We start from the raw sequence: 27,387 nt of genomic DNA, 5'->3' as shown, positions 1-27,387 counted from the left end.
GCCGAAATCTGATTATCAGTTTGAAGTCAGCCTGCACAGAGAATTCCATGAGACTCTTTACCTCTAATTAGCTGGTAGTCATCCCACCGATTAGCTGAGAGTAATAGAACACCAGCCTTGAATAAAGTAGAACAAATTCAACCCCCATGACTGGCACACACAGAAAAAAATGTTCCATGTACTTTCCTGCCTGGAATTGCCTTTAAATGTTTTTTTTTTTGATGAGTTCTGGGAAGATGGTGGAGGAGAAGCTGCATGCTAAACAAGCTCTTGCATAGAAAGCAATTTTAGTGTTCCAATAAACAGTCCTAAGCCAGAGAATCACACCAAGTGTGCCATCACAGGACAGAGAGTTAGCCCAGAGAGGGAAAATCCAGGCAAGGAGACAGATATAAGTACTTGCCAGTGGCCACGGATGTGGCGGCAGCGGAGGCAGCCATAGCCACCGTACCTGCAACAAAGAGAGTCTGGGACTTAAGCGTCAGATGCGGCAAGAGAGCGGTTTCTACTCAACACCAGCAACAACTGACAAGGGGCACACATCTTCATCCTGAAGTTCGCAGACCAGAGATGAGCCAGGAACCAAGACTCTGGCATGAGTAGAAGCCTCACATCCTCACTCCTTCTCAGGGAGGAGAGGAGGGAAGGCCAACCCTCCCCCACCCCATTACCGGAGATTTCCATCTTGGATACTGAAGAAGCCTGGCTGTTCAGCTAGCTCCAACTCAGGCCTTGGAAGAAAACAAGAGTTATTTAGCAGGTCACAGGAACCTAACCTGACCTGCCAGGCTCAGCTCCTCCCTGGGAAAATCACCCAGCTTGAGCAGCCAGCCCCAAGAGTGGCTTTCTTCGCTGGGTAAAGAGAGCCAGAGGCTGCCCCTCCCTACAGGAGCCTTGACATTCAATTGAAATTCAGTAAACATAAACCCTGAGAATGGCTCCAGGCTGGGCTCTGTGAGTTTCTCAGAAGCTAACTCCTCAGGGAAAAGCTGCTGTTTGCTGAAAGGCCTCAACTTTACCCAGAACCTAGCCTCATCACAGCATCTCCAAACTAGAGGAAAGAGCCATCTCCCTCTTTTGTGAAAGTCAAAGTAGATCTCTGTCCCATTGAACTAGTCTGGGAGTAGGATCACAAAATCCTTGGTAAAGCAGAGCATTTTTCTGCCTGCTCAAACAAATTGACTAAAGAAACCATCCAAAGCACAGGAAAATCAAACATCACAAGCAGACCAGATAATCCAACAAGAGACTGGTTATGGACACAAGGGAGATACATGAACATTCCATCCCCCCAAAAAATCAAAGATCTTTTTTTTGTACCTTTTATAATTTTTTTTCTAAACCTTGTTTTAGATTTTTAACTTTAAAAATTTTTGTTTTCTATTAACATTTTTTTCTTCCTCATAAATTTTGTTTTGGAGTTATATGTCTGTGTGTTTTTTTTTCTTTTTTAGAAATTATTTTCGTTTTTTTTCTTTTTTTATGCGAACATACTGTACAGAGGGGTTACAATTAAATGGGAAGATGAGTACATTTCCTATCAAGCATAGTAGCCTCCTCCTTTGTTTACCCTTCACATCCCTTCCCAGCCTCCCGATGTCGATGTCCTCCCACCCAATCCTCCCCCCACCCCACCAAAGTTGTAAAGTTCGTTTTCGACATGACAACTTGCACTTCTCATTGCTGCAACGGGTCCACCTGTGCCCTTATTTGAACGACTTATTTTGCCCCTTCCCCTCCACAAATTATACTGACATCAAATAGAGTGAAAGCAGGGTTTATACTGTGGGGGAGGGACATAGAAAGCAACAAAGAAATAATCTTATAAATGCGTTAGAAACAAATGCTTGAAAGAAAAAAAACCATTTAAATACATATCTTAGGGTTCATTTTCCTAACTTCACCTTATCTGACCTTTTCTGCTGGACTCATACATGTACTAGATATTGAAAATAAGGGAAACCATGGGACCTATGTTTCTTTGGGCTTGGCTTACTAAACTTAATATAATTTTTTCCAAGACTTTGAATTTCCTAACAAATGGGGCAATGTCATTCTTTCTGATGGAGGCATAGAATTCGATTGTGTATATATACCACATTTTCTTGATCCATTCATCTACTGAGGGGCATCTGGATTGGTTCCAGATCTTAGCTAAGGCAAATAATGCTGCAATAAACATAGTTGTGCTGGTAGCTTTAGAGTGGTTTTGTTTGTAAAAATTTGGGTAAATGCCCAAAAGTGGGACTGCTGGGTCATAGAGGAGCTCTATGTGGAGTCTTTTGAGGAACCTCCATACTACTTTCCAATGTGGTTGAACAAGTTTACACTCCCACCAACAATGAAGTAAGGTTCTCTTCTGTCCACATCCCCTCCAGCATGTGTAGTTGTTAGAGTTCTTGATTTTTGACATTCTAAATGGGGTATCTCAATGTTGTTTTGTTTTGCATTTCTTTTATGGCTAAGGAGGTTGAGCATTTTTTCATGTGTCTATTGGCCATCCTTCCTTCTTCTTCAGAGAAGTTTCTCTTTAAGTCTTTAGCCCACTTATTTATTGGGCAGTTGTTTCTTTGAGGATTTGTTTTTGGGGGATTTAATTTTTGACTTCCATGTATATTTTAGATATGAGTCCTTTGTCCGGTGTATGGCTAGTGAAGATCTTCTCCCAATCTGTAGGCTTTCTATTGAGCTTGCTAGCTATGTCCTTTGCCATGCAGAAGCTCTGCAACTTCATGCAATCCCATTTGTCCAAACTTTCTTTGATTTGTTGGGTTTCAGGGTCTCTATTCAGAAAATTTTGACCTGCGCCAAGGAGACCTAGGGTTTCTCCTATTCCATCCTGCAATGCTTTCAGAGTGTCTGCTTTGACTCCGAGGTCTTTGATCCATTTGGAGTTGATTCTGGTGCAAGGTGATAGATAAGCGTCTAGTTTTAGTTTTCTACAAGTATTTAAACAATTTTGCCAGCACCATTTACTGAAGAGGCTTTCTTTCTTCCATTCTATTGTTTGAGCTCCCTTATCGAAGATTAGACGGCTATAAGTCTGTAGATTCATTTCTGGGTTTTCAATTCTATTCCATTGGTCCTGAGGTCTGTTCTTGTGCCAGTGCAAAGCTGTTTTGATTACTATGGATTTATAGTAGAGTGTGAAATTTGATATTGATATTCCTCCAGCAGGGTTCTTTCCATTGAGGAGCGTTTTTGCTATTCGGGGTCGTTTATTGTTCCATATGAATTTTTGGATTGCCTCTTCTATTTCTTTGAAGAATGAGGTTGGAATTTTGATAAGTATCACATTGAATTTGTAGATAGCCTTGGGAAGTATTGCCATTTTCACAAGATTAATCTTTCCAATTCAGGAGCATGGGAGGTTTTGCCATTTTCTAAGTTCTGTTCTGATTTACTTTTTCAAGTTTTTAAAGTTTTCATCATAGAGGTCCTTCACTTCTTTGGTTAAGTTAATTCCTATTATTTTACTTTTTGTGGGGCTATTGCAAATGGAGTGGCATTCTGAATTTCAGCCACACTTTTCACATTGTTGGCATACAGAAAAGCCATTAATTTTGGGGGGTTAATTTTATACCCTGCTACTTTGCCAAAGTTTTGAATCAGCTTGAGTAATTTGGGAGCCGATTCTATGGGATACTTTAAATGCAAGATCATGTCATCTGCAAAGAGGGAGAGTTTCATTTCTTCTTTCCCTATATGGACCACCTTTATGTTTGCATCTTTTCTTATTGCTGTAGCTAGGCTTTGTAATACTAGATTGAAGAGCAGTGGAGAGAGTGGACATCCTTGTCTTGTTCCTGAGTTAAGAGGAAATGGGTTTAATTTTCACTATTAAGTATAATGCTGGCTGTAGGTTTGTCATATAAAGCCTTTATTTTATTGAGGAATATCCCATGGATTCTTAATTTTTCCAAAACCTTCATCATAAAGGGGTGTTGGATCTTGTCTAATGCTTTTTCTGCATCTATTGAGATAACCATGTGGTTCTTATCCTTGCTCCTGATGATGTGATGAATAAAATTAATTGATATGCATATATTGAACCAGATTTGCGTCCCTGAAATGAATCCTGTTTGATCGTGTTGTGTGATTTTTTTGGATGAATTGTTGACTTGGATTGGCCAAAATTTTGTTGAGAAGTTTTGTATCAATGTTCATCAAAACATGGGTCTATAGTTCTCTTTCTTTGATGAGTCCCTTCCTGGTTTGGGGATGAGAGTTATGAGAGTTATGATGGCTTCATAGAATGTGTTTGGTAGTGAACTTTGTCTGCTTTAAAACCGTCTGGTCCTTGACTTTTCTTAGCTGAGAGGTCTCTTATTGCTGTTTCTATTTCAATGCTTGATATAGACCTGTTAAGATGGTTTAACTCATATTGGTTTAGTTTTGACATGTCAGTATTTGCTAGGAAAAGGTCCATTTCTGCCAAGTTCTCAAACTTACTAGCATAAAGTTTTGAGAAGTATTCACTTATAATGTTCTGAATCATGGTTGTTTCCGTGGTGATATTTCCATTCTCATCTCTGAGTTTATTTATTTGGGTGTGTTCTCTTCTTTTTCTGATAAGATTTGCTAAGGGTCTGTCAATTTTGTTAATTTTTTCAAAGAACCAACTCTTTGTTTTGTTGATTCTTTCTATAGAGATTTTGGATTCTAATTCATTTAATTCTGTTTTAATTTTAATTATTTCTTTCTGTCTACTGGATTGGGGTTTATTTGCTGCTCTTTTTCAAGGAGGTTCAGATGTCTCATTAAATTGTTGGTTTCAGCTCTCTCCAATATGTTGATGTAGGAACTAAGAGCTATAAACTTGCCTCTGCTCACTGCCTTTGCTGTGTCCTAGAGTTGCTGGTAATTTGTGTGCTCATTTTTGTTGAATAGCATGAATATTTGAATTTCCTTTCTAATCTCTTCCATGACCCACTCGTGATTCAGCAGAGTGTTGTTCAACTTCCCTGTGTTACCAGACTTTCTTTGGTGGCTTTTGGTGTTGAGTTCTAATTTTATTCCCTTGTGGTCTGAAAGAATGCAAGAAATAACTTCAATGTTTCTGAATTTGGACAAGTTTGCTTTGTGGCCTAAAATGTGGTCTATTTTAGAAAATGTTCCATGTGCTGCTGAGAAAATCGTGTATTCTGATGCTGCTGGGTGAAATGTTCGGTAGATGTCTGTTAAATCTAGTTGATCTATGCAGCTGTTTAGATCTGTAGTTTCTTTGTTGAGTTTTTGCCGAGTTGATCTATCTAGTGGGGAGAGTTGTGTGTTAAAATCCCCAACAATTAATGTCTTTGGATCTATGTGGAATTTGAGGGAAAGTAGTGTTTCTTGGATAAATTTGGGAGCTCCGTTGTTTGGTGAATAGATATTTAGAATTGTAATATCCTCCTGAAGGAGAGATCTTTTAATAAGTATGCAGCGACCTTCTTTATCTCTTCTAACTAATTTTAATTTGAAGTCTACTTTATCTAATATTAGGATTGCAACTCCAGCTTGTATATGGAGGCCATTTGCTAGGTAGATTTTGTTCTAATCTTTCACATTGAAAATGTGTTTGTTTTTATGGGCTAAATTCCTGAAGGCAGCAGAAAGTATGATCGTGCTCTTTAATCCAGCTAGACAGTCTATGTAGCTTAATTGGAGAGTTAAGTCCGTTAATGTTCACAAATAGGAGAGAGAGGTATTTGGGAGTTCCTGTCATTTTATCCACATTTTTGGGGGCTGTGGCAACTGTGTTCTTCCTATGGTTCTTGGATTCTCAGTTTGGGTGCAGTTTCTTGGCCTATATTCTGGTCTTGTTGGTTTTCTTTGTGTAGGACATCTTTAAGAATCTTTTGTAGGGCTGGTTTGGTGGAGATGTATTGTTTCAATATTTCTTTGCTATGGAAGGTTTTTATTTGGCTTTTAGTTATGGAGAGTTTAGATGGGTACAGTATTCTTGGAGGATAGTTGTTTGTTTTTAGGGCATGGCATACATCATTCCAGGCTCTTCTTGCTTTGATTGAATCTGCTGAGAAATCTGAGGAGATTCTAATTGGTTTGCATTTATAGGTGATTGATCTTTTCTCCTTGACAGCGTTAAGGATCTTTTCCTTGTTCTGAGTTGATCCTGTGTGGATTATAATGTGACTGTGGGATGTCCTATTCTGGTCTGGTCTATTTGGAGTTCTAAAAGCTTCTTGTATCTGAATAGGACTATCTTTTTACATGTTTGGGAAGTTCTCTGCTAGGATCCTGTTAAACAAATTTCCTAGGCCATTAACTTCTGTTTCTAGTTGCTCCTGTACACCCATTATCCTTAGATTAGGCCTTCTGATGGTGTCTTCCAAGTGTTGGATAGATCTATCATATTTCTTGGACTTGGATAGTTGTATGTACTTTATCTATAATATCTAGGCTGTCTTCAATTCCCAAGATTCGATCTTCTACATGGTCTAACCTGCTGTCAAGACTTTCTACTTTGGTTTTTATTTCTTTTCCTTCTAATTGGTCAGTTTTGATAGCTTCAAATTCTTTGTGGAAGCTTTGTTTTAGACCTTGAATGGACTTCTTTACTTCCTTAATTTGGTGTTCAGTGTTTATTCTCAAATCACTTAGTTGATTGGTTATGGTTTCCTTGGACTCCCATTCCTTCTGTTGGTTTCCATTCAGCATTCCCTTTGTGGTCTACCTGACTTCCTTCAGCTCTTTGTTAATGGATCCCATGAATGCCTTTAGTGATCTTTGTGTAGTCTCATCCTGCTCTCTCAATTCCTGTATTACTTTTTGCTTAGCTTCCTTCTGTTCATGCCATTCCTGTAGTTCTCTTTGAGTGTTCTCAGCCTGTTCAAGCCATTCCTGCCTTTCTCTTTGAGTATTCTCAAGCTGCTCACGCAAATCCTGTATCAGTTTTTGAGTAGCTTCCTCACGCTCATGATATTCCTGTATAAACCTTTGGATTGCCTCCTCTCTCTCCCTCTCACTCTCATGCAGAGTCCTTTGTCGGTTTTCAATCTTTCATTTATCATGTTTTGCTGCAGTGTTTATTAGAGCTTTTTGGGAATTCTCCTCTGGATTATTCATTATCCGTTATGTCCCCTGATTATCATGAGTGGGAGTTGAGATTCCCAGACTTGCCATTTTTCTTGTGTTTTTCCAGCTTACTCTGCCCATTTGGGATGAAAATAACACCAGTTTTCTGCTAGAACACTAACTTAAGTCAAGCATCAACCAAAGTCTGCATTTGCACAGTCCATAGTCTGCAGATAAAATCTAGTTCAACAGATACATCTATTAAACATCAAACAACTATATATTAATGGGCTACGAACGGCAAAGAAGAATTTGGAAAATCAGAAATTATTAGGGGTAGGGAGAGATGTGTGTAAAACCTAGGAATAGAGAGATGTGGGAAGAGACAAGGAGAGCTAACTAAGTCCTAATCACAAAGCAGGAAATAGGTTGGGTAGTATGAAAGTAGAGAAAGAGAAAAAAAGAAGAAAGAGAAAGGGAAAAAAGAGACCAGAAAAAATAGAAAAGAAAAATTTAAAATATTATGCAGAATCGAAAACAAACTATCCAGAGAAGAACGTGAATATAATGAGAGAAACAGAGGGATATAAATGAGATGGTAAAATCTTAGAAATTATAATACTTAAAATATTATATAGGTATAAAGAGGTAGTACTGCTATTAAGGAATTTAAGTCTCAGAGGTTTTGAATTGAGTAATAAATTTGTGTATTAAGTGTGTTCACAATTGGGGATAGGATCTAATAGTCAACTACGGGTTTATCTGAGGATGTGCAGAACAACAATTAAGTCACATAAAGAATGAAAGAGAAGAAAAGGTGAAAAGGGTAAGAGAGAAAGAAAAAAAAGATCAGAAGTTCAGTAGAGGTAAACAAAAAGAATTTTTTTAAAAAAAAAACAAAGAAAAAAAAAGAAAGAAAAACGCACACACACATGTACTCCTATAATAAAAATTATAAGAGGAAAAAAGTTACTAGAAAACAATTTTTTTCAAAAAATTTAAAAATTAAAAATTTTTAGAAAAGAAAAAAAGTTTTTTATAAAAGGTACAAAAAAAATGAAGAAGAGAAAAAATAGTTCTTTCGTTTTTCTGGGAGAGTTGGGAAAAATCCTGCATATCCCTTGCGTCCGTAACCAGCCTCTTGTTGGAGTCTCTGGTCTGCTTGTGGTTCTGTGGCTTGGTTGGTTTCTTAAGTCAGTTTGTTTGAACAGGCAGAGAAATGCTCTGCTTTACCCAGGATTTTGCGATCTTCCTTCCAGTTTAGTTCAATGGGAGGGAGATCTGCTTTGAGTATCACAAAAGAGGGAGATGGCTTTTTCCTCAAATTTGGAGAAGCTGTGATGAGGCTAGGTTCTGGGTAGAGTTGAGGCCTTTCAGCAATCAGTAGCTTTTCCGGGGGGCTAATTTGTGAGAAACTCACAGAGCCCAGCCTGGAGCCATTCTAAGGGTTTATGTTTACTGAATTTCAATTGTCAGTGCTGCTAAAGGGAGGAGCAATCTCTGGCTCTGATTACCCAGCGAAGAAAGCCACTCCTAGGGCTGGCTCCCAAGCATGCTGACTTTTCCCTGGGTGAAGCTGAGTCTGGCAGTTCAGCTTAGGTTCTTGTGACCTGCTAAATGACTCTAGTTTTCTTCCAAGGCCTGAGTTGTAGCTAGCAGCTCCGCTGAGCTTTGTCGATATCCAAGATGGAGATCTCCAGTACTGGGGGGGAAGGGTGGCCTTCCCTCCTCTGCACCCTGAGAAGGAGTGAGGACATCAGACTTCTACTCACGCCAAGTCTTGCTTCCTGGGTTGTCTCTGGTCTGCGAACTGCAGGGTGAAGAATTCCACTCCTTGCTGGTTCTTGCTGGTGTTGAGTAGAATCCGCTCGCCCACTGTGTCTGGATCCTTCGTCCCAGACTCTCTGTGATTCAGGTATGGCGAGTTCGGCCACCGCCGCCACAGCTGCTACTGCAGCGGCGGCAGCAGCTGGCAAGAGCTCAGATCTGTCTCCTTGTCTGGATTTTCCCTCTCTGTCCTAACTCTCTGTCCTGTGATGACACACTTGGTGTGATTCTCTGGCTGAGGACTGTTCACTGGAACTCTAAAACTGCTTTCTATGTGAATGATTGTTTTACCTCCAGATTCTCCTCTGCCATCTTCCCAGAACTCTCTCTTTTTATCTTTTAAAATAATTTTTTTTTATTTAGCTCTAGTGACCATTTGATCCTTTTCTTTTTCCTTCTTGTTCTTTTCACGTTTTCTTCTCTTTCATGCGTTGCATGACTTAATTGCTGTTCTCATCCTCATATATACCCGTAGTTGATTATTTGACTTTAGCCACATTGTGCACACACTTAATCCAGAAATTTATTACTCAGTTTAAAGATGCTTAGACTTAACTTCCTTAATAGCAGTACTACCTCTTAATAACTATATAATATTTTTAGCATTTTTATTTTTAAGTTTTCCACATCTCCTTTCCATCCCTCCTGTTCTCTTATTCTATCCACATTCTTCTCTGAATATTATGTCTTCAATTTGCATAATTTTTAAGTGTTGCACTTCTTAATTTTTAATGTTTGTTTTCCTGTTTTTTCTTGTCTTTTTTCTTTCTCTTTCTTCTTTTTTTCTCTCTCTACTATCATTCTATCCAAGCTATTTCCCGTTTTGAGTTTAGGATTTGTTGTGTTAACTCTCCCACTGCCTTTCCACATCACTCTATGCCTATTTTTTACCACATCTCTCCCTAAACCTAATAATTTCTGTTTGCCAACTTATTCTTTGCAGTTCGTAGCTCAATTATACTTAGTTGTTTGAAGTTGAATAGATATATCTATTGAATTATATTGTATCTGCAGACTTTTGACTGTGCAACTACAGACTTTGGTTGATGCTTGCCTTAAAATAGTGTGCTAGCACAAAGCTGGTTTATTTTCATCCCAAATGGGTAGAGCAATCTGGAAAACACAAGAAAAATGGCAAGTTCAGTTATCTCAACTCCCACTCATAATAATCAGGGGACAAAAAAGATAACGAATAATCCATAGAAGTGTTCCCAAAAAGGTCTACAAATACTACTGGTAAACATGGTAGATGAAAAGATTGAAAACCTGTGAAGGACTCTGTATGAGCGTGATAGGGAGAGAGAGGAGGCAAAACAAAGAATATCATGAGTGTGAGGAAGCTACTCAAAGTTTGATACAGGAATTGCGAGAGTAGCTTGAGAACACTTAAAGAGAAATAAAGGAATTGCATGAGCAGGCTGGGATCAGTCAAAGAGAAAGTCATGAGTGGCGTGAGCAGGCTGAAAACACTCAAAGAGAACTACAGGAACTGCGTGAATATGAATAAGCTAATCAAAGAGTAATAGGGGAATTGAGAGTGGGGGGATGAGAATACAGAAAGATCACTAAAGGCATTCAAGGAATCCATAAACAGAGAGCTCAAACAAATCAGGGAGACCACAAAAAGAAATGCTGAACGTAACCCAACAGAAGGAATGGGAGTCCTAGGAAACCATAACTAATCAACTAAGTGATTTGTGAATAAATACTGACACCAAATTAAGGAAGTAAAGAAGTCCATACAAGATCTAAAACAAAACTCCAACAAGGAATCTGAAGCCATCAAAAGCGACCAACTAGAAGGAAAAGAAATAAAAAACAAAGTAGAAAGACTTGATAGTAGGTTAGACCATCCTGAAGATCGAATTTCAGGGATTGAAGTCAGCCTAGTTATTATAGAAAAAGAACATACAACCATCCAAGACAAATCCAAGAAATATAATAAAGCTATTCAACAATTGGAAGACACCATCAGAAGGCCTAATCTGAGGCTAATGGGTGTAGAGATAGAAGTTAATGGTCTAGGAAATTTGTTTAACAGGATTCTAGCAGAGAACTTTCCAAACATGCAAAAAGATAGGTCTATTCAGACACAAGAAGCTTTTAGATCACCAAATAGATGAGACCAGGATAGGGCATACCACCATCACATTATAAACTACACACGTTCAATTCAGACCAAAGAAAAGTTCCTTAAAGCTGTCAAGGAGAAAAGCTCAATCACCGGTAAAGGGAAACCAATTAGAGTCACCTCAGATTCCTCAGAAGAAACAATTAATGCCAGAAGAGCCTAGAATGATGTATGCCATGCCCTAAAGACAAACAAATATCAACCAAGAATACTGTACCCAGATAAACTCTCCTTCATATCCAACTAGATCACAAAAAAGGCCAAGCAACAGTACCCAAACTGAGAATCCAAGAGCCATAGGAAGAACCAAGTTGCCGCAGCCACAAGAAGGTGGATAAAATGGCAGCAGCTCCCAAATACCTCAGTCGTATCTCTCAACATTAACGGACTTAACTCTTCAATTAAACGACATAAACAGTCTACTTGGATTAAAAAGCAACATCCTTCTATCTGCTTCTTTCAGGAGTCACATCTTGCCTCTAAAAACACACATTTTCAATGTGAAAGGTTGAAACAAAATCTACCAAGCAAATGGCCCCCATAACCAGGCAGGAGTTGCAATCCTAATACCAGATAAAATAGACTTCAAATTAAAATAAGAGAGAAAGATTAAGAAGGTCTCCACATACTCATTAAGAGATCTCTCCTTCAGGAGGATATTACAATTCTAAATATCTACTCGCCAAAAAATGGAGCTCCCAAATTTATCCAAGAAACACTACTTTCGCTCAAATCCCACATAGATCCAAAGACACAGGCTGAAATTTTCTTAATAGAGACCCAGAAGCACAACAAATCTAAGGAGGGTTGAACAAATGGGATTGCATGAAATTGCATAGCTTCTGCATGGCAAAGGACATAGCTAGCAAGATCAATAGAAAGCCCACAGATTGGGAGATGGTCTTCACTAGCCATACAACAGACAAGGGTTTCATATCTAAAATATACCTGTAACTCAAAAAATTAAACCCCCCAACAGCAAACCTTCAAAGAAAAAACTGCCCAATAAATAAGTGGGCTAAAGACTTAAAGAGAAACTTCTTTGAAGAGGAAAGAAGGATGGCCAATAGACACATGAAGAAATGCTCAACCTCCCTAGCAATAAAAGAAATGCAAATCAAAACAGCATTTAGATACCACTTCACCCCAGTCAGAATGGCTAGAATCAAGAACTATAATAACAACAGATGCTGGAGGGCATGTGGACAGAAGGGAACCTTAATACATTGTTGGTGGGAGTATAAACTTTTACAACCACTTTGGAAAGTAGTATGGAGTTTCCTCAAAAGACTCCACATAGGGCTCCCCTATGATTCAGCAATCCCACTTTGGGGCATTTAACCAAATGTTCACAAGCAAAACTATAAGAAAGTTACCAGCACAACTATGTTTATTGCAGACTTATTTACCATAGCTAAGATCTGGAACCCACCCAGATGCCCCTCAGTAGATGAATGGATCAAGAAAATGTGGTATATATACACAATGGAATTCTATGCCTCCATCAGAAAAAATGACATTGCCCCATTTGTTAGGAAATGGAAAGATTTGGGAAAAATTGTATTAAGTGAAGTAAGACAGGCCCAAAGAAACATAGGTCCCATAGCTTCCCCTATTTGTAATAACTAGTATCAGTCTGAATCAAGCAGAAAAGGTCAGATAAGTCGATTTTAGGGAAATGAACCCTAAGATATTTATTCAAATGTTTTTTTTCTTTTATGCAATTGTTTCTAAAACAATTATAAGATCATTTCTTTGTTGCTTTGTATGTGCCTGCACAACTTTAGAACCCCTGTTTTCACTGTATTTGATGTTGTTATCATTTGTGGAGGGGAAGGGAAAAAACAAATCATTTAAACAGGCATACAGGTGGACCCATTGCAACGAGATGTACAAGTCATTATGTCAAAAACGAACTTTACAACTTTGGTGGGGGATTGAGGGTTGGGTGGTGGGACGGGGGGAAAATGGGATGGGAAGGGGAAACAAAGGAGGAGGCTACAATGCTTTATGAGAAATGTACTCATTGTCTTGCCCATGTAATTGCAACCCCTCTGTACAGTATTTTCACAATAAAATAAGTGGTCTATTTTGGAAAATGTTCCATGTAGTGATGAGAAAAAAGTGTATTCTGATGCTGCTGGGTGAAATATTCAGTAGTTGTCTGTTAAATGTAGCTGATCTAGGCAGTTCTTTAGATCTGCATTTTCTTTATTGAGTTTTTTCGAGTGTGGATAGTGGTCTGTTAAAGCCCCCAACAATTCTTATCTTTGGATCAATTTGAGATTTTGGGGAAAGTAGTATTTGTTGGATAAATTTCGGTGATCCATTGTTTGGCGAATAGTATTTATTATTGTAATATCCTCCTGAAAGAAAGATCCCTTAATTCGTATGTAGTGACCTTCTTTATCTCTTCTCACTAATTTTAATTTGAAGTCTATTTTATCTGATATTACGACTGCAATTCCTGTCTGTTTATGGGGGCCATTTGCTTGGTAGATTTTGTTCCAGACTCTCACGTTCAAAGTGTGTTTGTTTTTATGAGCAAGGTGTGATTCCTGAAGGCAGGAGATAAAAGGATGTTGCTTTTTAATCCATCTAGACAGTGTATGTCGCTTAATTGGAGAGTTAAGTCCGTTAATGTTGAGAGAAAGGACTGAGAAGTGTTTGGTAGTTTCTGCCATTTTATCCACCTTCTTGGGTGCTGTGGCAACTTGGTTCTTCCTATGGTTTTTGGATTCTCAGTTTGGATGCCGTTTCTTTGCCTTTATTGTGGTATTGTCAGTTCTGTCTGTGTAGGACATCTTTAAGTATCTTTTGTAGGACCAGTTTGGTGGAGATTTTTTTTTTTCAGTTTTTCTTTGCTATGGAAGGTTTTTATTTCACCTTTGGTTATGAAGGAGAATTTAGCTGTTTACACTATTCGTGGTTCATCCTTCGTCTTTAGGTCATGGCATGCATCATCCCAGGCTCTTCTTGCTTTAATTTTCTCTGCTGAAAAAAATGAAGTTATTCTAATTGTTTCCCCTTCATAGATGATTGATCTTTTTTCCTTGACAGCTTTAAGGATCTTTTCCTTGGTCTGAATTGATCTTGTGCATATTATAATGTGATGGTGGGATGTCCTGCTCTTGTCTGGTCTATTTGGGGTTCTAAACGTTTCTTGTATCTGAATAGGCCTATCCTTTTGCATGTTTGGGAATTTCTCTGCTAGGATCCTGTTAAACAAATTTCCTAGACCATTATCTTCTCTCTCTAGGTGCTCCTCTACACCCATTATTCTCAGATTAGGCTTTCTGATGGTGTCTTCCAATTGCTGAATATATCTATCATATTTCTGGATTTGTCTTGGATAGTTGTACATTCTTTCTCTATAATATCTAGGCTGTCATCATTCACCGAAATTCGATCTTCTGCATGGTCTAACCTACTGTCAAGGCTTTATTCTTTGTTTTTCATTCATTTTCCTTCTAATTGTTTAGTTTTGATGACTTCAAATTCTTTTTGGGAGCTTTGTTTCAGATCTTGTATGGACTTCTTTACTTCCTTAATTTGGTGTTCAGTTCTTATTCTCAAATCACTTAGTTGTTTGGTTATGGTTTCCTTATACTCCCATTCCTTCTCTCGGGTTCCAATCAGCATTCCCTTTGTGGTCTCCCTGAATTCGTTTATGGATTCCATGAATGCCTCTATTGATCTTTGTTTATTCTCGTCCCTCCCTTGCAATTCCTGTATTACTCTTTAATTAGCTTCCTCATGTTCATGCAATTCCTGTAGTTCTCTTTGACTGTTCTCAGCCTGTTCACGCAATTCCTGACATTCTCTTTGTCTCTTTTCAGCCTGCTCATGCAATTCCTGTATTTCTCTGACAGTTCTCAGCCTGTTCACACAATTCCTTTATTTCTCTTTGAGTGTTCTCAACCTGTTCACACATTTCTGTATCAACCTTTGAGTAGCTTCCTCATGCTCATGAGATTATTGTATTGATCTTTGGTTTGCTTCTGCTCTCTCCCTATCATGATCACACTGAGTCCTTTGCAGGTTTTCTATCTGTTCATTCACCATGTTTCCCAGTAATATTTATTGAGCTATTGGAGAACTCTCCTCTGGAATACTGGTTATTATGAGTGAGAGTTGAGATACCAGGACTTGGATTTTTCTTGTATTTCTCTGGCTTGTTCTGTCCATGTGATATGAAAGTAACACCAATTTTCTGGTAGAATATTTTTTTAAAGGCATGCATCAACCAAAGTCCTGTAGTTGCACAGGCAAAAGGACTCAGATATAATCTAGTTCAACAGATACAATCTATTCAACATCAAACAACTATGGATTAATGGGCTAACAACAGCAAGGATGAATTTGGCAAACCAGAAATTATTATATTTAGGGACAAATATGAGGAAAAAAAGGATTAGAAGAATGTGGAGAGGTAAAAGGAGAGTGAATTTAACCGAGTTCTAATCTCAAAGAGGGAAATGGATTGGCCAGAATAGTAGGAGAGAGAAAAAAAAGACAAGAAAAAAATGGGAAAAACAAATATTAAATTTATGAAATGAATCTTTAAAATTATCTAAGTTTAAGGTGGTATTGAGAGAAGAAAAAGATACAATGAGAGGAGGGGAAGGATAGAAAGGAGACATGAAAAACTAAAAACTAAAAATTCTCAAAAATTATATAGCCTAAAGAGATAATACTGCTATTACATTATTTAAGGCTAAGAAGTTTTGAATTGAGTAATAAAATTCTTGATTAAGTGTGTATACAATGGGGGTAAGGTCTAATATTTGACGACGGGCATATATCTGAGGATGAGCAGAATAGCAAATAAGTCACACAAAAAACAAGGAAACAGAAGAAAAAATGAAAAGAATGAAAAAAAAAAGAAAAAAGGACCAAAAGGTCATTAGAGATTTAAACAAAGCACACTCACACACACATACACCTAAAATAAAAATTAGGAGGGAAGAAAAAAAGATTAATAGAAAACAATTTTTTTAAACTAAAAATTAGAAAAGGTACAAAAAAGAGTTCTTTTTTTTTTGGGGGGGGGAGAAGTAGATGGGAAGATCCTGTATCTCCCTGTGTCTGTAACCAGTCTCTTGGTGGAGTCTCTAGTCTGCTTGTGGTGTTTGGTTTCCCTGTGGCATGATTGGTTTCTTAAGTCAATTTGTTTTAGCAGGCAAAATATGCTCAGGATTTTGTGATCCTCCTCCCAGGATAGTTCAATGAGAGGGAGATCTGCTTTGAGTTTCACAAAAGAGGGAGATGGCTGTTTCCTCTAATTTGAAGATGCTGTGATGAGGCTAGGTTCTGGGTAGAGTTGAGGCCTTTCAGCAAATTGTAGCTTTTCCCTGAGGGGTAGCTTCTGAGACACTCAGGGAGCCCAGCCTGGAGCCATTCTCAGGGTTTATGTTCACTGAATTTCACTTGATTGTTTAGGCTGCTGTAGGGAGGGGCAGCCTCTGGCTCTGTTTACCCAGTGAAGAAAGTCACTCCCCTCGGGGCAGAGCTTTGTCTGCCTGGGCTGGGTGACTTTTCCTAAGGAGGAGCTGAGCCTGGCAGTTCAAGTCAGGTGCCTGTGACCTCATAAATGACTCTTGTTTTTTTTCCCAAGGCAAGGCCTGAGTTGGAACTAGCTGCTCAGCTGGGCCTTTTCAATATCAAATATGGAGATCTCCAGGGGTGAGGGCGGGAAGGGTGGCCTTCCCTCCTCTGTTCCCTGAGAAAGAGTGAGTATGTCAGGATTCTACTCACGCTGGAGTCTTGGTTCCTGGGTTGTCTCTGGTCTGTGATCTGCAGGATGAAGATATCTGCTACTTGTCAGTTCTTTCTGGTTTGAAGTAGAATCCCGTCACCTGCTGTCTGGCACCATTGTCCCAGACTCTGTGTTGTTCTTTTGGCGGCTCGGCTGCTGCGGTTGCCACCACCACCGCAGCTGCAGCTAATGGCAAGTGCTCAGATATGTTTCCTTGACTGGATTTTCCCTCTCTGGCCAAACTCTCTGTACTGTGATGGCACACTTCGTAATTGTCTGGCTAGGACTCTTCACTGGAACACTACAACTATTTTCTATGTGAGAGCTTCTTTAGCATCTAGCTTCTCCTCCTCCATCCTCCCCTAAAGTAATCTGTTGTTGCTTTTTAAAAAACTGGTGCCAGTGTCTCATGCCTATAATCATAACAACTTAGGTGGCTGAGATCTGATAATCGAGGATTAATAACAGTCTGGGTAAGAAGGTCTGTGAGACTATTATCTCATTAACTGGTTACCAAGAGACTAAAAGGAGCACTGTGGGCCAAACTAGTAGAGTGATAGCCTTGAGAACAAGAGAACAGCAATTTCAACCAGGCCCTAAATTCAAGCTTCTCATATTAAAAAAACGTTAAAAACAATTTGCCATCATTTGTAATTTCAGCCAATTTGTAATTTAAACCAATTTGCATCTCAGTTTGCACGTATATCAGTGGGGGAACTAAACTTATGTAACAGTTAAAAGGAAAAAAAAATGAGCACAAGTGTACAGGTGGCTCACGCCTGTAATCCTATCTTCTCAGGAGGCTGAGAAATGAGGATGGTGGTTCAAAGCCAGCCCTGGGCAGAAATGTTCCCATGAGACTGCTATTTCCAATTAACCACTAAAAAACAAGAATGGCACTATGGTTTAAACTTGTATGGTAGAGTACTAACCTTCAGCAAAGAAGCTCTGGGACAGCACCCATGCCCTGTATTCAAGCCCCATGTCTGAAGGAAAAAATAAAGATTTCAGGGCTGGGAAGGTGGCTAAGTGGTAGAGTGCTTGCCTTGCATGTATGAGCCTTTGGGTTCGATTTCTAAGTACCACATAAGCAGAAAAGCCAGAAGTGGCACTGTGGTTCAAGTGGTAGAGTGATATCTTTGAGGTGAAGAGCTAATGGACAGTGCCCAGGCCCAGAGTTCAGGACCCATGATGGACAAAAAACAAACAAAAAAAGAGTTTAAACAAACGATGTGCACAATAGACTATACACTAAAGATGAAAGATTAAATTAATAAATTAATAATTAAAATGATGAACATTGTTTCAATTTTGTAGGTGATGAATGTAGCAGAAAAAGTGATAAGAAATGATTCATTTCTAACAACTCTTCCATTTTTTAACCTCATTTACTACTTTTAAACTAAAGAGGCATGTATCACTTTACAGAAAAACAAAATTGTACATGTATTTTAGCCTGAATTCCACATTCTATAATTTGCCTTTTAGTAAACAATCAGTATCTTTTCATATAAAATAGCTGTGATACCTTTATTTAATACTTCACATCTTTCCAGTATTTGGTTATATCAAAATTCCTCCTTTCCTTCTTTTCTTCTTTCCATTCCTTCATATCCTTTCCTCCTTTCAATCCTAGCAATTAAACTCAGGGCTTCATGCATTTTAGGTAGGTGCTCTACAAAGTGAGCCATACACCTGCTCTTTTCGCTTTAGTCACTTTTGTTTTTGTTGGTCATGTGGTTTGAACTTTGCACCTGGACACTGTCTCTGCACTCTTCAGCTCAAGGCGAGTGCTCTACTGTTTCAGCCACAGTGCCGCTTCTAGTTTTCTTGTGGATTATTGAGATAGGAGTCTCACACACTTTCCTGCCTAGATTTGCTTTGAACTGGGATCTTCAAATCTCAGCCTCCTGAATAGCTAAGATTAAAAGCATGAGCCACCTGCGCTCAGTGCTGCTTTAGCCATTTTTATGACAGAGTTTTCTGTTTATGACCAGGCCACCATGGATCACAATCCCTTGATGACAGGGAGGGTTGTGTGTAGCAAGTCAGATACAGTGGGGAAACAACTTTCTCTGCCCATCACAGGGAGAATTTTGGAGTATTGTATTAGAAATTTCTAGAAGTGGGTTGTGAGGAGCATTCTGCTTCCAGGAGTCTCTTCCCACTTCCCAACATTCTAGTCCTGCCAGAAAAGGTCTATAGTAGAAGGCTCAGGATGGAGATAGCAGACTCTCATTTTCCTTGTCACCAATATGCCCACAGAATCGATTGTTCCATCTTAACTATTTGGATGGACATCTACCCTGATGATTTTTATGAGCACAAGAAACTTGACATCCTGAAAAAACTTACACAGTATGACAAGCTCAACATGCCCTCTTCAGACTTGCTGTTCTGCTTACATATTCTTCTGGACCAGCTGGAGCAACGCATGGCCTGTGAGACCAAGAAAAAGAGTAAATAATCCTTGTTTAGATGCCTTAGAGCTTGTGAGTAGGGATAGATCCTAGGTCTCAAGGGATGGGCCTGCTTGGCCAAAAGCCCTTTGTACTACCCAGCTTGGCAAAATGTCCTTTTATGGATGTTCTATGCCGGGTAATGTCTGTTCCATTTTTAAAAGAACTTGGACATAACCACTCATTAGAAACACCCTACCTTCTCATCAGTGTTCAGTCCAAACTCAAGTTCTACAGCTTCTCCTACTAAATCCTCATAGAAGTTTAGTCACACTTTAACTTCTAGAGTGTACTCTAAGACTCCTGTACCGGTTTCCATTCTTATGTTTGTGTCACTGTAGAGAACTTCCTGCTGAACTCCAGATAAAGAACCCATCAGTGATGTCGCCTATGGTGACTGATGGAGATTGGAAGCCAACACTGGACTCCAGAAAGCATGTGAACATAGAGGCTTTTTTCAATTGTAGAAAGACCCAACTAGGTTTTGAGTCCTGTGGACATCCCACTGGTTCTGAACTCCACATGTTATGTAGGTGTACCTGCACATACCACCAAGGAAGAAGATGATCCATAATGTCTTCCATTGACGTTCACAATTCACCTAGATCACATCCAAACCAGTAAAAAATGTTTTGGTCTTGGAGTGCAGCGTAAATATGTGCTAATGGAAAATGACCCCAGTCTATGTTCAGGAAAACCAATAAGTTAGGTCCAAAGTCTAGATTCAGTTGAGGAAAGGGAATCTGTTCTGACAGAATATCCAGACCAATCTGTCCTTCTGCTGGGGATCCAATTTCCAGTTGAGAAATAAGATCTGTCCCTCCCTAGACTCAGGAAGAAAATACTGCCTTTAATGAGGAAGTAGATCATTTTGAGGACTCTGAGGCAGAATTTGTGTCTGAAGGCAACTTAGAAGACAATCCAGATTTAGAGATTGCTTCCCTCCTTATTTAGAAAATCTTTATATTTCTTTTTGGTCCTGATTGTTGTAAAATGATCATTCTAGTTATTTTTCTAACGTTATTAAAATGTCAATGTTTATGTTATGTTATACAATTCATGAGCCTTAAATGTGTTTTTTTTTTCAACCTACAATGTAAAGCACCATGCACATGTGTTTTGTGTGTGGGAAAACAGAGTGACAGGGGGATGAACAAGAGAGCCTACTGGATATAAAGGGAATGGTTAAATGCACAGGGAGTTGCAAGGAAGCCAGGCCATGCCTGCATGTGGTGATAAGTTGGCTACAACAGATCTAGGACATACCAGATCAGATGACCTAGAAAGCTGTTCTGTCAATTGGGACATATGCTACAATACTCATACTGGTATGTGGGACTTTCTTACAACAGTGAGCTCAAGTCTGTATACATATTCATTGTGCTTTGGGAAATATTGAAGAAAAAATTGGCTCCATTAACATAAAAATTCTACTTACTGCTGAATATATTTGACAAAATACATAAGAAATGTCGACACTGGAAAGTATAAGCCATCATCAATAGAAGAAAGAAGGTTTACATAGATGGACAAACAAAATCAGGAAGCAATTAAATCAGTTATATGGAAATACATGTTATATTCATTACATTTTATATAGTATATTATATGATATATAAGATCGAATATGATTTTTCATACTACAAGGGCTTTTAACTTTTTCAATCTTAAGTATTTTTTTCACATAATATTAGTGTAAAACATTATTGGGGAAAGCGGTAATATAACTTTGATTATAATTATATGAATACATATTTTTGTGTTTCTAGATATAACACTGATTATAAATAGATGAATAAATATAAACATATATTTGTATATCTGTCTATGAGGTGAATATAATGAAACAGGCTACACGATGTATAAAAAGGCGGTTATGAGTTAGTATATGAGACTCAGGCCTGTAATCCTAGTGATGTGGGAAGCTGAGTTCTGAGTTTTAGTTTCTCTTACTCCCATGCCATTAGATTTTCAGAGGAGACCTGGTCCCTCGAGTGTAGCCAAGCGACACGTATGCAGTTGGATCACACTCTGTGTGCTATGACACTCTTATGCTATGACAGTCTACTCAGTTCCTGTGCCAAGATGGCCATCTGTAGAACATCAGATGGAAAGTTGGCATTCCCTCCCAAAATGTTTTTGACTATCCTGAATTAAACCTTATTTCCCTTCCCAAGCTGCAAACACATAGAAATATGTCAAGGGCTCAAGAGAGATGGACAAAGACTTACAAATACATAAAATTATATACTTTTGGGGGGTGCCCAGTTGTCAGCTTGAACTCTGGGCCTGAGTGCTATCCCTCAACTCTTCAGCTCAAGGCTAGTGCTCTACCACTTGAGCTACAGGGCCACTTCTAGCTTATTTTCTTTTTGCTTATGTGGTTCTGAGGAATCGAACCCAGAGCCTCATGCATGCAAGGCAAGCACTCTACCACTGAGCCACCTTTCCAGCCCCCAAATTATATACTTTGTTTCAGTAATTCAATGACAAATCATGAAAGGCATATCTTGATTTTTCTTTTTTCAATGGAAATGGGAATATACACTGAGTGCATTAGGGAGTAAGTGATAGTTTGGATGCTGAGTTGTGGAATGCACTCCTGGGCATGGGAGACACTTGCCTTTGAGAACTTGTGTGGGGATGCGTCTCCGCACACAGCTTCACAAAACAATGCCCATAACTTATATGGTGTCATAGCCATCTTTCCATAACAGCAAATAGGTGTCAGGCACTGATCTTTCTCTGAAGTGGACTCAGCAACACAGAAAGGCACAAAGAATGAGAGAGAATGACTGCTAGCCACCAGATATCAGCTTCAAGAGCTGTCCTGACCAGAATCTAGGATAAATTGAGCTGGAGAAGGCTGATCCCCATGCAAGGCTCCTGAGCACTAAGGACCAGGCACTATTATAGGTGTTGGAGAAACAAGTGAATGTGGCTCTCTCCTTATCAATTTCATGCTGAAAAGAAAACAAGAAATCATAATGATAATTTTTGTAAATCAGAGACATGACATTGGTAGTTTTGTGGCAACAATTTCACAGCGGGTATGTGAGGAGACATCCCTGAGGAGGAGATAGTTAACCTGAGAGCCATCATCCATGCAATTAACTAGAAGCAGGTACTCCAGGCAGTAAGAGCAGCAACTACATCCCTCAGTGATGGGAAAGGACGTAACTTGCTTCAGAAAAGGAAAACATCACTGACGTGCTTGCTTGTGAAGTAAGAAAAAAAGGTACAACGAAGAAAAAAAGATCAGACATGAAGATCAGAATAAATTATATAGACATTGGATGCTGCGAGTTACTAGGAGAAAAATTCTGATGTTATTCTAAATCTGACATGACCCACTGGAACCAAAGTGCTCAAATAGTACCTAGACACATCTGATTCACCTATATACTTTTAAAATGTGATTCTAGCCAGGCTCTGGTGGCTCACAACTGGAATGCTAGCTACTCGGGAGGCTGATACCTGAGGATCAGGTTTGAAGCAAGCCCAAAGAGGAAATTTGGAAAGACTGATCTCCAATTAAACACCAAAATTATGGACATGAAGCTGTGTTCAACTGGTAGAGCACTAGCCTTGATACAAAAATAAGGGACAGCACCTAGGCTCTAGGTTCAAATCCCTGGACTTCACAAAACAAAGAAGTCAACAAATAAAATTTGGTGCTCAGTCGATCAGCACTTAGCATTCTACTTCAATGTATTTAGTATGAGCCTAGGAAGTTACATCCTTAGCAAATGCTCTCCCCTCATATTCTGCTTCATTACCAGTATTCAAATGCCTGGCATTAACAAAGTCTCCTCCCAGTTAGCATAGCAGTCTACCACTGGGAATTAATAGATATATTTTGATTAATCATGATCTATCCACACACATCAAATGAGTGGTAGCCACATTCCACTATTCTGAATGATTTTGCTCCCCCTTTGAGTTAATAAGGCTTACCATTAAAAGCTATAGAATACTTATCAAATTAAGTCAACAATCATCATTCTTCGACCCAATCTTGTAACCTATGTTATGTGTGTGTGTGTGTGTGTGTGTTTTTTTTTTTTTTTGATGTCGATGCCCTGTATCTTGTATATACATTTCTCTAGCTTTGGGGGGAGAAGGGAAAAAACAAATGCTTAACTAGGGATACAGTATGACCCATTTTAACAATGAGATCAAGACACTATGTTCAAAAACGTACTTTACAATTTATGCAGGGAGTGGGGAGGTGGGATGGAAAGGAGTAGTTGTGGAGGTGGAAGGGTAGGGATGGTAGGGGAAAAACAAAGGAGGAAGTAACAATGCTTGAGAGGAAATGAACTCATTACCTACTTTATGTAACTGTAATTCTTTGTACATTATTTTTACAATAAAAAACGTATTAGAAAAGATGAAAAGACCCAGAAATAAAACTACATACTTACAATCATCTGATATTCGACAAAAGAGCGAAAGATGTAATGTGGAAAAAACATAGCCTTGCTGGGTGCCTGTGGCTCATGCCTTTAATCTAGCTACTCAGAAGGCTGAGATCTGAGGATGGTTGTTGAAAGCCAGCAGGGCCAGGGAAGTCCATGAGACTCTTAGCTCCAATAAACCTGAAGAAAATGGGAAGTGGAACTGTGGTTCAAGTACTAGCCTGGAGATGAAATGCAAAGGGGTAGCTCCGAGGCCCAGAGTTCAAGCCCCACGACCAACACACACACACACACACACACAGACACACACACACACACACACACACACACACACACACACACATACACACACATCATAGCCTCTTCAACTATTGGTGTTGGGAAAACTGGACATCCACAGGCAGAAAACTAGAAGTGGATCTCTGCTTGCACTAACATCAACTCAAAATAGATTAACTATATTAAAATCAGCAATGTGATGCCAATGCGCTGGCTCAGTGCAGGGGTGTGCCGATCTGGTGCCCGAGCCAGGCTCTGCCTGCTGCCTGACATGTGCTCTGCCCTAGGGCCAGCCGTGCGGTGTCTACACCCAACGCTGCAGCTGCAGCTAGGGGCTCAGCTGCCAGCTGCCACTGGGCAAGCCGTGCCCACTGCAGGCTCTACTGGACGGCTGCAGGTTCTCCCCCAATGCCAGCATCCTGGCCAGCTGAGGCTTACCTGCTGCTGGTGCCCTCCGCCTCAGGAAATACTAGTGAGTTGGAGAAGGACCGAGGCACAGGGAGCGTGGAGAGCCATGCCCTGCCCAGCACACATAGGGTGCCTGACTCCAAGTTCCATTCCATTCACGCAAAGCTGGACACCATCAAGAAAGGTCACGCGAAGGACAACCAGCGCTATAAAGTTGACTATGAGTCCCAGAGCATGGACACCCAGACCTTCTCCTCGGAGTCCAAACAGGAGACAGAATATGGTCCCTGCCTTAGAGAGATGGAAGACACCCTGAATCACCTGAAGTTCCTCAATGTGCTGAGTCCCAGGGGTGTGCACATCCCCAACTGGGACAAGAAAGGATTTTATAAGAAGAAGCAGTGTAGCCACTCCAAAGGCAGAAAGCGGGACTTCTGCTGGTGCGTGGACAAGTATGGTCAGCCCCTCTCAGGCTTCAAGAGCAAGGGCACCGATGACGTGCACTGCCTTGGCATGCAGAGGCAGTAAACCCCACTGCATCAGTTAAATTGGAGCTCCAATACGCCTTACTTTGCACAAAAGACTGCCACGGACAGAACAGCACCTGCCTACAGCCTCAACTTATATTTCTTTTTGTGATGACTTGGTTTTGTGTGTGTGTGTTTTTTTTTTAAGAAAACCAAAGTTTAGACAGAGATTTTTGAAATGTCTATTGTTCCTTTAAATGGTAAACTTGAGCATCTTTCCACTTTTCAGTAGTCAGAAAAGAAAATTAATTTCTCTGTTGCTTTCTGTAAAAATAACTGATACTCCTGCCCAAAGCATAGGATTTGATCCCCTTCTAGAATCCTCTCCACATCTGCCCATTGGAACAGCTGACCTTCTGCCTCCCTCACTTCAGTGGCTATTGTAGAAGACACCTCTTTGCCCTCCGCCCTGCTCAGGCCTCATGGAGAACAGGAAACTCAGAAACTCCAGTCACCTGGACAGGACATCTCTACCATACATGAGACCCCTGGCCCTCCTGGAACTATCTGATTCCAAGGCATGGATCCCTGGGCCACAAAGCTTCTTCATTATCTGCAAGTGACTTGATCTGCTTGGAAAATACTGGAGACATTGAGGTGGAATATAACTGACCAAGAAAGTTCTATAAAACTGACCAAAAAAGTTCTAGCACATTTTGGGAAACTTGTAAATGCAGATCTTTCTGACTTCCCTCCATTAGGTAGCTTTTCAAGGATGGAGCCTAGTGGAAGGCCCAGGATGGCCTTGGCTGTGGTCCAGCAGGGCATGGAGGAGGCTGGGAGTACACCCCACACCTCACCACTAATGGAGTAATCGCTCTGGAGACAACAACAACAACAACAAAATGTTTTCTAATTTAACTCCTAGTTTGGGGTTGAGGATAATAAACTATTTAAAGGCAAAGGTTTATTTTCACCCCTCATCTTTATTCTTGACCTAACAAAACAATGGTGTTTAATGTTATCTAAACAGGAAAGATGAACAGCTTGTTGAGAAGCCTCATAGGGACACTGGGAGCACATAGAGAATAACTTGTGTTTGTTGAACTTGGAGTCCAACTTATACTTTACAATTCACACATATATGCAGAGAGAGTTATATGTTCTCAATAGTTAACATTGTATACAGCATAGCCCAACTATAATAGGATCCATACTAGATAATCCTAGACAGTGTTAGATACTGGAAGGTGTCACTATGGCAGTGACCAGGAGAGGACACTCAGTCCAGGCTGGGCTTTTCTCTCCCCAAGGCCAAACCCATGGCAACGTTGGGTGTGTGGCGATTGTCCTGTCCTACACTGCAGAGAGCTCTCCTTAAGAACAAAAAGAGGCCTCAAGACAGTCTGCCTACTTATTATGAGCTTTCCTTTATTTTTTTAATTTTTTTGGGGGGGAAAGTATTTTTTGAAAAGTTTTGTCTTGCGATGTATTTATAAAAGTAAATAAAGTTTTTACCATTAAAATAATAATTAAAAAAGAACTTATAGGTACTGGCAGGAACTTCCTGAATAGAATCCCAGGGGCATAATAGATAGGAAAGAGACCCAACAAATGGGACTACACCAAAGAAAAAACCTACACAGGCTAGAGACATAGCCACTAAATTAAAAAGACAGCCAACAAATTGGGAAAAGATATTTACCTGCAATACATCAGACAAAGGGCTAATTTTCAATGTATACATGGATCTCAAGGAACAACTCCTCTGCAAACTAATAAACCAATCACCAAATGGGCAGAGGAGCTAAGGAGAGACTTCTCATAAGAAGAGGTAAGAATAGCAAAGAAACATATCAGGAAAAGGTTCATCATCCCTGGCCATAAAGAAAATATAAATCAAAGTAATCCTGAGATACCATCTTATCCAAATATCTTGAATTAGACAACAAATGTTGGTGGGGAAGTGGAGAAATTAGAAAATGGCAAGGACATTTGTACAACCATGTTCCTTGCTGCTCAATTCACAGTGACAAGAAATGTATACAACCCAGATGCCCCACAATAAATGAATGGAACCAATAATTATGCCATCTATATACAATGAAATTTTACAGAGCCATTAGAAAGGATAAAATAATGTCACTTGCAGGGAAATGGAGACACTAGAATAAATCATGTTAAGAAAGTTAAGAGAACATCAAATTGACAAATGGTACCTGTTCCCCTGATATGTGGAAGAAAGGTTTAAAACACAATGGGATATGACATACTGTACAGGACTCTAGGCATCATTTACAGTAAGAACAGAAGAGGAAGCATTTGGAGAAAATCACAAAGTTGTAATACCCAAGCACCTTTTCTATATAATACTATATATATATATATATAGAGAGAGAGAGAGAGAGAGAGAGAGAGAAAGAGAGAATTGAATTGCAATGATAAGGAAACAAAGGAACTTTTCTTAATTTGTCTTTTCATTTTCTGATGAATCTGTATTCTTCACCTAATATACAGGGAAGATGGGGGAAGGGCACAGAATTAGTGGGAAGTGGGTGCAAAAAATGCAGCACCAGAGCCCTCTGGCTGTACTGGACATTGATGAAAGTGAACCATGCAA

At 39.5% G+C, this 27,387-nt stretch overlaps 1 pseudogene; it reads left to right on the top strand.

Annotated features, from left to right (window-relative positions):
- The first annotated feature begins 8,934 nt into the window (after positions 1 to 8,934).
- Positions 8,935 to 24,931, top strand: LOC122106438 (annotated as a pseudogene).
- The last annotated feature ends 2,456 nt before the right edge of the window (positions 24,932 to 27,387 follow it).

The sequence above is a fragment of the Dipodomys spectabilis genome, unplaced genomic scaffold (genome assembly GCF_019054845.1).
Source record: "Dipodomys spectabilis isolate Male_0828 unplaced genomic scaffold, ASM1905484v1 ptg000041l, whole genome shotgun sequence".
Classification (NCBI taxonomy): Eukaryota; Metazoa; Chordata; class Mammalia; order Rodentia; family Heteromyidae; genus Dipodomys; species Dipodomys spectabilis.
This window is presented reverse-complemented; position numbering and strand designations above follow the sequence as displayed.